Here is a 12,220-nt window from a genome sequence, read left to right as displayed (position 1 = left end):
ACACCCCCACTGGCATCTCATCAACAGCTGAGCACCCAGAGGCGCTCGCCTGGTCACCGTCTGGTGGAGGCACGGACCAGGCGGAGGCGAGATCGCAGGCAGGGCAGGGGTTACTGCGAGCCCTGCGGTGCTAGGCCCACTCCTGGGGAGCTGATGAAAGACTGAAAGCAACAGAAGTTTGGGCGTTCTCGGGGGTGCCGCCTCCGATACGGTCACACGGTTCCCAACCAGAGAACCGCTGGAACGGCCCGGCGCTCTTTTCTCTTTGGTTTTATCAGCATCCTCTCAAATTTCAAGCAAATCCCCCGTTTGCTCACATTTGCCAGAGGTAATTTTTGGGGTTTGCAACCAGTCTCCAAACCGAGACACCCTCAGTCCCATGAGTCTTGCAGGCAGGTTCATAATGGATTCTCAGATCCCTGAAGCCCTCCCAGGATCTGCAGCCCCTGTTTTAGAGGCGGCCCGGCGCGTCATCCTCTGAGCGGCCAGGCGCGGTGCAACCGAGACTCGCTCCACCTCTGCCGGCGCAGCCGCGTCTGCGGACTTGGGTCCCAGGATACCAGACCCCAACGGACTCCAAGCCTTTGAGTTCCCCCAAGTTAATTACTTAGAGGGAATGAATTGCTTTTTTTCCCTGTGGCCGTTTTGAGCTCATCCCAATCTTCTACCGCCCCCCAGTGGTCACTGTGTGACACGGCCTCTTCCTTTTGGCCCCTCGACACTGCGAGCTCTGATTTTGCCTATTCCGGGGCTGTTTCGTTTAGTAAATTGCTACACTGCCTTCTCTCCCTCACATATTCCCTATTCACCTTTCTCCCAGTTAGATAATAACTACAAGGGGAAAAGTAGTAACCTGTCAGACACCATCTAAACCAAGTGACCTAAGTATCAGTAATGTCACAGATTGACATCTCGCGTCCCCTAATAGGGCGCCCTGAGAACACAACATCACTCCCACGTTATTCCGCTCAACACGCATCACCCGAATTTAATCAAGAGGAAACATCAAACAAACCCCAAATGAAGGATATTGTGCAAAATAATTGGCAGTACTCATTACCAGTATCGTGGTCAAGGAAAAATGAGACAGGAATTTGATCCCTACGGACAGAGACTACAGAGAAACATGTAAATTCACCAAGGGATGTTGGACTGGATCCTGGAACAAGAAACAACGTTGGTGGTGAATGGACGAAATTGGACTCGGGTCTGTACTTAGTGAATTGTATTGCATCAGTGTCAGTTTCTGGGTTTTGATCATTGCACTGCTCACATACCATAAGATGTGAATGCTGGGAAGCTGGGTGAAAGCTATACAGGATGCCTTGTTGCTATTTTTGCAACTTTTGGTAAGTCTGAATTTCATTTGAAAGTTAAAAAAATTAAATAAAGGAGAGTAAGTATTTCAGAATACAGGAGGGAAGTTGACATACCCAGCGTAGGTCAGAGGTTCCGCTCAGTGGCAGTGGCAGCCACGGTGGGCATCCTGCTATCAGGAGCTCAACACTGGCCTGAGGGAGAACCCAGAACCATGCGGGGCAGGGGAGGCAACCAGGAGGGCCCCACCTGCCTCTAAGCTCCCTACAGGAACTGTAGCTCACCCATCTCTGGATGAGATGGGTCTTGGGTCTCTGTGGGGCCAGGCACAGGGCAGACTCCTTCATGTGCCTGCTCCCTGCCCACGATGGGGAAACAAGCACTGAACTACAGCTGTGAAGGCCCTTACACCTGGAGCCCAGCTGTAGAAGCGATTTTCCATCTCCGCTGTGGATAAGGAAGTTCGCAGTTCTCAGAGCTTAGCCTGGGTTTGGGGACCTTAGACTCATCTCCCGGTAAGCCAAGGAGGAAGCAGGCAGCAAAGCTGCCAATCAGTAACTTAAGGTAAATAATCTGGACCCCCCCCCCCATTTCCTGCTTCCAACCCTTGTATTAGGGAAGACTCCAGACTCCTCGCTATGGCTCACTAGGCCTTGCCCACTCCTCCCTGCCCTGGTTCCTGCCTCAGGACCTTTGCACTCAAAGTTGTCTGGAATGCCACTCCTGCAGAGCTTCTACTGAAATGTCACCCCCTCAGCGGGGACTTCCCTGACCAGCCAATCTGAAGCATATCCTTTCTGCCTTAACTGCTGTGGCTCATTTGGTTGGGAGTGTGGTCCGTAAACCAAAAAGTTTGCCAGTTTGATTCTTGGTCAGGGCGCGTGCCTGGGTCGCAGGCCAGGTTCCTGGTTGCGAGAGGCAACCGATCGTTGTATCTCTCACACATCAATGTTTCTCTCCCTCTTTTTCCCTCCCTTCCTCTCTCTCTAAAATTTTAAAAAGTATCCCCTTGCCATTACTGTCGCAACAGGCTATTTCATTTTCTTGGTAGCACTAGTCACTGTCTTCAGTTACCTTGCTTTACCCATCTACTGTCAGTCTCCCCACAGAGAATGCAAAGCTCCGAGGAGGCAGGGTCCGTCTTGTTCGTCCCGGACCCCACACGCAAAGCAGTGACCGATGCATAGTAGGCTTGGTGGATATATTGCACCGTAACAAATACCCGCCTTCCTGCAAATTTAGTGGCTTATCACAGCAGCTGTCATTTCCCGGTTTCTGTAGGTGAGGAACAGCAAGGACTAGGCAGGGCAGTTCTCGCAGATGGTTTTTGGTGTCTGCGTTTCAGCTTTTCACAGCATGGCAGCCCCAGGGCGATCGGACTGCTTGTGTGATGGCTAAAGGCTTTAGGAGTGTCCCAGCAAAGCAGGCAGGTTACATCCTGGTACATCCTCCGTTATGACCTAGCCTCCTAAGTCACAGTGTCGTTTCCCCTGCTGATGGACCAGTAACACACCCACCCCCGTTAAAGGGAAGACTTCACCTCTTGATGGGAAGAGGGTCGAAGAGCTTGGGGCCGTGTCTTAAAACCACCACAGTAGGTGATGAGCAAATGTTTGTTCAACAAATAAATATTGGCTACGTTAATTTGTTAGGGGAGACCAGATAAAGAAAGCAAAGCAACGCCTAAGGGGTGTGATGCTGGCAGCCACTGACAGTGATGAAAACTGTGAAACCAGTGGAAATTCAGTTGGCCTGTCAGGCTAATGGGTTTAGTATCTCTCAAGTGCCTTGAAAAACCACAACTGGATTATATTTAGCAAGTGATGACATGTTTCTGGGAGTTTCCCAAAGTGTGGGATGAATGCAATATATGAAATGACTTTAAGGGACATGTAGACATGGCATTATGACACCAAATCACATGGATTACAGTTGTCCCATTTTCAATTATCTTTCATGCCTCCACATCATGTCAAGGAGAAAGTGCGGTTGAGTGACAATAGGCCCTTAATCCACCTCTAATATTTGCTAATCTCTCTTTATGCCAAAGAAAAAGCCAGCTTGGGGCTCTTCACCTTGGCAGGCAACAGTAGCCACCCAGAATCTCAAAACTTTATTTTGTTTTACTGTTTATTTTGTGCAATTCTCTCCTATTTCTGGTTTGCAGTTTTCTATTTTAAATGGTGACATCCAGTATCTATTTAACATAACTCTAAACCAATAAAAAGACAGAGAAAGAAAAGTATTAATTCACTAAAGGTCAGGGGGTTCAGGGATACCAGAGGCCTAGAGGAGTTACGTGCAATGAAATGTAATGGATACAATGAAACCAATATCTGGGAGTGAGGAAGCGGGGCCTACACACTGCTGCAGACCACCACGTGGACTCGGGGGCCTCCTGGGGCGTGGTGGCAAACCCAGGATCGGAGAACCCAAGTGGCTATCAAATAAAGTTGGAAAAATAGTATTAAATATACCCCCAATAATAAATAAAAGTTCCATGTAAAAGTTTCTGAACAGTGAGTATCAAGATCTAATGTGCATAGGAAGCCCCTGAGTAGCTTGTTCAAAATGCTGATTCTTATTCAGGATTCTGTATTTCTAACAAGCTTCCAGGTGATGTGGATGCTGCTGGTTTGGGGACGACTGAGAAAGCAGCAGGCTCCAGAAAGAAATCGAGTGCACTGCTGTGCATTTCTTCCCAGCTTTACGGTTAGTGCCACACACCACTGGCCTGAAATCGGCAAAGTATTTATACCAAGAAAATCAGCACTGCAAACCAAGGTTCTGAAAGGTTTTCTTAGGCCCCGCCAAGGGAGAAATGCCAATCAGCCACAAAGTTAGGCAGTATAGAGCTTTATTGGGGTTTGCACACCCGGGTGAGGTTCTCCGGTCCGCAGAGTGGGGGCCGAAGAAGCCTCGTGCAAGCAGGGAATGTGGCGGGGCTTTATTTTGTTTGGCTCTCTTCGTGGGAGCTGGGGATTGGTCCCCTTTGAACAAAGTGACAATATATCATTGGTGGTTCTCCTCGGGCTCAGTTTGCTATGTGGGTATCTGTTTTGGCAAAGCCGGAGGCTTTGGCTCCCTGGTTTGATGTCAGCCGTCTCTTCCTTCTGGGTTGTAGTTCAGCTGCCATTTTGTCCCCCCCCCCCATGGACATTCCGACCTCTTTGATAGGATAAGGGGCCCCATATTATATCCGGCTACCTCCTGCTGTCAGGGGGGTGGAGGGGAGGGTCAGCAGTTGCTGGTTCGTCAGGGAAGGGTGAGTAGGTTTGGGCCTGAAGCAGCATTTGGTTAAAGATAACCCGGGAGGCTTCGAGAATTCTTTCCTGGAGTCATCTCAGGAAACAGGGGCCAAGCATTACTAGTATGCAGATTATTATGGCTGGCCCTAGAACCAGGGCCAGGGTGGTAAAGAGTAGGGAATACCACCACAGGGTTGTTTCGAGAGTGGTGGGGTCTTGGCGTAATTTCTCCAAGGTTCTGTAGGGTATTAACATTCTCTTCTACTATGCTGCTCTCATTCACACAGAAGCAGCTCTGTCCCTGCAGGAAGAGATATGTTCCCCCTTTCTGCTGTTAGTAGGTCTAGAGCTCTGCGGTTCTGGAGGGCAACCTGGGCTACCCAAGTTATGTCTCTGCAAAGATGCTAGAGAGGTGGCAGAGGCATCAAGGGTCTGCTCCAACTCAGCCTGTAACTGGCGAGTGGCTTGGAGACTGTGTGTTAGCCCAGCGCTGCCTATCCCAGCTGCTGCCAGGGTTGTGGTGAAGGTTACACCTACTGGTATGGGCAGGAGGATGGCTCGTTTTTCTTTATGCCTGGTTAGTTTGTCCTTGAGCTCTCTTTCTCCATAATGCATAAGCTGTGGAACGCTCCCGGTCAGCACGGCCGGGAAGCAGGGGAAGGCCGAGGGCCGAGGAGGAGTTAATGGTCCGCAGCAGCGTTCCACTGCACCAGAAAAACGTACCTGGGGGGCTGGTGGTGCTTTCCGATATCTGCACGGTCTGGTTGCAGGAGGAAGTGCCCGCAGTAGTGTAACATATTTTGGGACTGTTCATTATGTTTTGAAAGAGAGGTACATCTCTTAGGAAAAAAGGTGTTGGGGAGTTTGTGACCTTGAGAGGAGTAGGTATGAGGACTGCCAGAATAGGGGAGCGGTCAAGAAAAGCACATAGGAAACAGTCGGTGACATTTCCTATGTCAGTGATATTGAAGAGTTGAATTCCTTGGCACTCTCCTGTTTTCCTTGTTGGGTCGGTGTTTGCAAGGATTGTTCATGTGTTAATGTGGTATTAGTCAATAGGGCTTTATCCCATGGTCCTGGAACAAGAGTTCGGTATATTTCAATGGAACTCTGGGGAGGCGAATATGAGAGGCTTTGGTACAGTTTTCCCTTCGCTCCCTGCTCCCATTTGGAGACCCACGGGTCATAAATGGTAAAGCGCCACGGCTGGAGAGTACTCCATTCATGGTATTTGCAATAATAGTAGGGGCAGCCTCCGCATACGTCTGGCCAGTTTGCAATTACCATCCATCTGATTAGAGGAAGCAGAGAGCGTGCCGTCCATATGGGGCAGTCCAGCCGTCTAGCCCTCTAGAGCTACTTTTGGGAGCAGAGAGAAGGATGGATGTAGAGCACCCTCCCGGAGGGAGGGCAGTCCGCAGAAGTGACAGGGTGAAAAATTACCTGTCCGTCTTTGTCATATATTTCACGTATGAAGAACCTCCAAATGTATTTGCTTTGTAGTTTAGGAGGGGTTTTTGACAGGCATGGGTAAGCAAGGAGGATTTGTAGAGACTTCATCGGGAGAACCTGGTGTTCGAGTAAAGCGGACTCGGGTATCTCCTATGGGCCGCACTGACCACTTTCCTGAGGCAGGGGCCGGCTTAAGGCGGGAGAGGTGGACCCACACTGGCTGACCCACTAGTTTTGCTGCTGTGGGGGTGGTTAGAATAATAGTATGGGTCCCATCCACTTGGGCTGGAGTGGTCCAGGTCAGAGCTCCTTGAGTAATACCTGGTCTCCAGGCTGTAGGAGAGTGGCTGGGCCTGTCTCTGGACACCCCCCACCGGAGGAAGAACTCTCTCAGTGTGTTCACGGAGAAGATGCCAGGGGAGAGAGAGAGAGAGAGAGGGCGGATAGGAGGCCAGAGGGGGAGTATATACTGGCAGGTTATGGTTAATAAGGAAAGGGCGGCCAGGCGTACAGTGGTTCGAAAGGGCTAAGTCCTGTTGGTTCCTGTGGGGCTGCCCATATTCGAGTGAGGGCCATGGGGGGCAGCGAGGGCCAGGAATTTCTGGTTTCTATGGTAAGTTTGGTCAGGTGGGTTTTCAGGATGCCACTAGCCGTTCTACTTTACTGGAAGACTGGGGATGATAAGGAATGTGCAGCTTCCAGGTGATGCCAAGGGAGGTGGAGACCCTGCTGGATGACTCGGGAGATGAAGCCTGGGCCGCTGTCCGACTGGATAGAGGAGGGCAGCCCAAATTGCGGGATAACGTGGTTGAGGAGGAAGTCGGCTACTGTATCCGCTGTTTCTCTTATTGTGGGATGGGCCTCAGTCCAACCTGAAAACCTGTCAACAAAAGTTAAAAGGTAGCGGAATTTCTTGTGGGGAGGCATGTGTGTAAAGTCGACATGCCAATCCTGTCTACATAGTTGATGTGGGAGGTGTCCACATAGTTGATGGCCCGGGACTTGAGTCTTCATTCTTCCCAGGGCGGATGTCTTGGAGCAAATGGCACAGTTAGAGTGGACTTCCTTGATGGCTTGGAAAACAGTGGGATGAATAAACAAGGGGTCTAAAAACCTCATCAGAGCTTTTGGACCAATGTGCAAAGATTGGTGAATTTCAGAGAGAAGTGCAGTGGCCTGTTCTTGGGGTAGGGCTATTTTTCCTTTGAGGAAGACCCACCCCTCATTTCCTGGGTGCCTGCCCTGCTGGAGGAGTATGGAGTACTCTAGGGGGGGATTAGGTGGGGTGAATATCAGTGGTCAGAAAGAGGATGGGGTGTGGCGGGGCATGTGCGGTGAGTTCTCCAGCCGCAGCATCCACCCAGGCGCTGCCAAGGAAAACAGGGTCCTGTGAGGCCGGGTGACCCTTACAGTGGACCACGGCTATGGCAGCGGGCAGATCTGCGGCCTGGAGAAGTTTGGCAGTGAGGGAGGCATTAACAATGGGCAAAGGTTTAGTAGTGAGGAAGCCCCTTTCTTTCCACAAAGCCAAGTGGCTGTGAACAATCAAGAAAGCATACTTGGAGTCTGTGTAGATGGTAACCTTCTTACCCCAGGCCAGGGTAAGTGCCCGTGTAAGGGCTGTGAGTTTAGCCTTCTGAGAGGTGGTAGAGGTGGTACCTTCAGGGAATTTATTGGCTTCAAGGCTTTCAGTCAAGTTACTACTGCATAGGCTGCTCATCTTCAGCCATCAGCACCGAGCACTGAACTTCCATCTACAAACAGTGAGATCTGCCTTGGGGAGAGGCTTGTCAGATATACGTCTAGAGGTTGACCTAGGAAGTCTAGTACTTCTGGGCAAGAGTGGGCAGGCTCTATGTCTGTAGTGGGGGTCGGAAGGAAGATAGCTGGATTGAGACACCGTGAGAGCCCAAGAGACAGGGCTGATCCCTTGACAAACAGGTGAAATTCCTGTAGACGGGAAGGGCTCAACAGAAAGAAAGCACAAAGAGAGCAGATCCGTAAGGCAATGAGAGGAAAATGCAGTAACAGGTTGGCAGAGAGTAAGCTTGAAGGCTTCCTTCCCGAATTCCACCGCGCTCCCTAATGCCCGGAGGCACGGCTGCCATCCACGTAGGGTAGGATCAAGCTGTTTTGTTAAGCAGGCTACTGGGCGGTATGTTGGGCCTACCGGCTGAGCCAAGACTCCAACCTCAATTCCCTGCCTCTCAGTCTGTGAATAGATGGAAAGGGAGAGAGGGATTGGGAAGACTCAGGGAGGGAGCCTGTTACAAAGTGTCCTGCAGGACGGTAAAGGCTTTTTGCACTAGCTTGGAGAATGTGAGGGGGCCAGTAGGAGTGTCTTTGGCTGCTTCATACAGCGGCTTGGTGAGTAGAGCAAAGTTGGGGACCCAATGTCTGAAAAATCCAACTAGCCCCAAGAAAGATGGAATTTGATCTCCTGTCATTGGTGGTTGGAGATTACGGAGGATTTGAGTGCGGTCCGCTGTAAGGCTGAGCGAGGTAGGCAAGAGAAAGAGAGAGACCTAAGTAGGTGACTTGCTGGCTTGACAACTGAGCCTTGTCAGGAGACTCGGTATCCTTTTTGGGAAAGGAAGTTAAGGAGATTTGCAGTATGTTGTCTGGAGTCCCGTAAAGTGGGGCTGCAGAGAAGGTCATCTACGCATTGGAGGACCTTGCTGGAGCCTAGGTCACAGGAGGCTAAGTCTGGAGCTAAAGCCTGACCAAATAAACGGGGGCTATCTCTAAACCCTTTGCAGCAAGACTGTCCACGTAAGCTGTTGTGACAGGGGAGTGTCAGGGTCTGTCCATGTGAAGGTGAAAAGAACCTGGGACTCTGGGTGTAGGGGATAGTGAAGAAGGCGTCTTTGAGGGTCTAGGACTGAGAAGTGGGTTGTACTAGGAGGAATGTGAGAGAGAATAGTATAGGGGTCAGGGAATACCGGGTGGATAGGGGTGACCGCTTCGTTGATGAGTCTAAGGTCCTGGACCAGGCGGTAGGCTCTGGATGGTTTTTTGACTGGGAGAATGAGAGTATTGCATGGAGAATTAACAGGGACAAGAAGTTTCTGGTCTAGGAGGTGGGTGATGATAGGCTGTAATCCTTTTAAGTTTGCGCAGGACATAGGAAATTGGGGTCGGGATGGGTAAACGTCGGGCCATTTTAGGCGGATGGACAACCGGGGTGTGATGAAAAGCCACAGTTGGGGTAGAAGGGTCCCATACTTGTGGGTTGACCAGGGAAGGGGAAATGGGCGGAGCTGGAGGAGGAGTTGGGTTTTCCAACAGCAGGAGGAGGAAGGGGTGGGGTTTTGCTCGATCTGAAGAGTGGCGCCTAATAATTGGAGAACATCCTATCCTAGAAGCAGAATAGGGCAGGAGGGTATGACAAGGAATGAATGGGAAAAGGGAAAGCTGTCCAGACTGCAGCTAAGCAGGGGGGTTCGCCACAGGCGAGATGGGGTCCTGTCAATCCCCATGACCGAGATCTGGGAACGAGTAAGAGGTCCTGAAAAAAGATGGTAAAATGGAGTAGGTAGCCCCCGTGTCCACTAGGAAAGAGATAGACTTACCCGCTGCCTGAAGTGGTACCCTGGGCTCGGCGAGGGTGATGGGGGTCTTCGAGTCTGGGCCACTTCAGTCATCTAGGAGTCTGAGAAGTTCCGGCGCGGCCAGGGAAGAGTCCACACCTTGACTGGCTAGTCCCCCGCATAGAGGTGCCGGGGACAAGCCTCTAAGGGGACAGGCATCCCTCCAGTGACCAAGCTGTCGGCAATCGGGGCAAGGCTTCGCTGGTGGCCAAGGTTGAGGACACTAGCGGGCCCAGTGCCCTTCTTTGCCACACTTGTAACAGGCCCCCAGTGGGGTGTTCTTTGGCCCAGACTTAGGCTTCGCCCCTGCGCCAGTGTTTGCCGCTGGGCGCAGGGCCACTAGCATGGTTTGGATTTGCAGGGCTACCTTTTGCTGTAGGTGAGCCTGGCAGGCAGCCTCAGCCTCTGCTTCCTGGTTATTGAAAATTTTAAATGCCATATTTACCAGATCTCGGATGGGGGTTTGGGGGCCATTCTCCACCTTTTTCAGTTTCCTTCTAATATCTGGGGCCACCTGGGAGATAAAGTGAGTAGCTAAGACAGTGGCCCCAGCATTAGAAGATGGGTCAAGGCAGGTACGGAGCACCATTGCCTCGGTTAGTCTGTTGAGAAACAGCACCGGATTTTCTCCAGGGCATTGGGTGACCTCTCTGAGCTTATCGTAACTGACTGCTTTCTGGGCAGATTGGTGCATACCTGCTATCAAGCACTCGACCATTACGTCGTGGCACCTCCGACCCGCCTGCCCTACCTGGTAGTCCCAGTCTGGTTCTGGCTCTGGCACGGCTTCAGCCCCTACTGGCATGAGGGGATTGGTGGCGTGGGTTTGGTCTGCATGAGCCCTAGCTGCAGTCCCCACACAGTCATGCTCGTCCGGGGTCATGGTGGAAGTTAAAATGATGTGCAGGTCATGCCATGTGAGGTCATAAGCCTGAACTAGGTACTGGAATTCCCTGATAAAATTGGTAGGGTTAGTGGAGAATAAGCCTAGGCGTTTTTCTATTGAAGAGAGGTCAGTTAGTGAAAAGTCCACTCCATCTGCAAAAATTATCTAGGTCAGTAAGGGTAACGAAATCTAAAGTACCTTCAGGAGGCCAGGTTTCATGATTATCCAGCTGATATAACGGCCAGGCCGTAATGGACAGAAAAATCAGCCTTTTTCGCTTGAGGCCAGGGTCAATTGCTGGCAAATTTTTCAGAAGGCACCCTAGAGGTGACTTAGGATCTGGCTTGGACTCCTGCTCCCCCATTCCTGGTCCCACGAGGATCAGCAGATGGAAATCAGCGTCCCTCAACCCAATCTGCTCATCCAGTCTGATAAAAATGGGGGTCTGGGTCCAGGGACGTCTCCTCCAATGCTCAGAACCTCTCAGCAGTGGGAGAGCAGTCTCTCCCGAAGGGTGACTCAGGTGCAGCGCTGTAGTTTTGGTGTGAGAGCAGTCTCTCCCAGCAGACGGGAGCCCGGAATCAGCGTTCAGGGACCAGAAACTTAAGGGCAACGGCAGTCACCCTGGTTCTTAGTCCGGACTGGTGGGGTGGCTGCAAGGACTCCTCAGGGAGTAGGGAGAGGAGCGGTCTTCAGCAGACAACTCCTCCCAGGTTTCGGCACCAAATGAAAGGTTTTCTTAGGCTCCGCTGAGGAAGAAATGCCAATCAGCCACAAAGTTAGGCAGTATAGAGCTTTATTGGGGTTTGCACACCCGGGCGAGGTTCTCCGGTTGACAAAGTGGAGCCGAAGAAGCTGCGCACAAGCAGGGAATGTGGCGGGGTTTTATTTTGGTTGGCTCTCTTTGTGAGAGCTGGGGATTGGTCCCCTTTGAACAAAGTGACAATATATCATTGGTGGTTCTCCTCGGGATCAGTTTGCTATTCAGGTATCTGTTTTGGCAAAGCCGGAGGCTTTGGTTCCCTGGTTGACGTCAGCTGTCTTTTCCTTCCGGGTTGTAGTTCAACTGCCATTTTGTCCTACCCTGCCAATCAGTTCAATTAACTGATTTATTGTCTTTAAGATTTCAGAAATAGGAAAAATATCAGTAAAATTTACAATAAATTATCCATATATAGACACACACACCGTACACACTGACACGCATGTTTCCTTCCAGAGAAGCACTTGTTGATCATCTACCACATCCCACTGGTTGTGAGACACACAGGACGAACGGTAGATACACGTGTCCTACATTAGAGGTTGGCAGGCTTCTATAAAGACCCAAATCGCAAGCACTTTAAGTTTTGTTAGCCACACAGTGTCTGTTAAAAGGATTCAGTTCTGTGTTGAGGCTGGGAGGCAGCCATTGACCCAACGTCAATAAGTGCGGCAGTTTTCCAGTAAAACTATTTATGAACACCGCGATGTCAATTTCACACAATTGCCACATGCCCTGAGATACTCTTTTTTTGAATTTTTCCCAACGGTTAAAAATGTAAGATCCTTCTTAGCTCACTGGCCCACAGGCTGGAGGCCCTTCTCGTTCAGGTGACTGGGGGAAGGACTGAAAGCGGGACTCCGACCTATAGGTGAGACACAGGACCCAGTCCCAAGAAGAGGGATCATCAAATGCCAAGGTGCTGAGCCTGGAAGGAGCCGGATACGCTTCGGGGAGGAAGGAC

Source organism: Artibeus jamaicensis, unplaced genomic scaffold, assembly GCF_021234435.1.
Source record: "Artibeus jamaicensis isolate MK-2021 breed Jamaican fruit bat unplaced genomic scaffold, CSHL_Jam_final scaffold_537, whole genome shotgun sequence".
Taxonomy (NCBI): domain Eukaryota; kingdom Metazoa; phylum Chordata; class Mammalia; order Chiroptera; family Phyllostomidae; genus Artibeus; species Artibeus jamaicensis.
Note: the sequence above shows the minus strand (reverse complement) of the source record.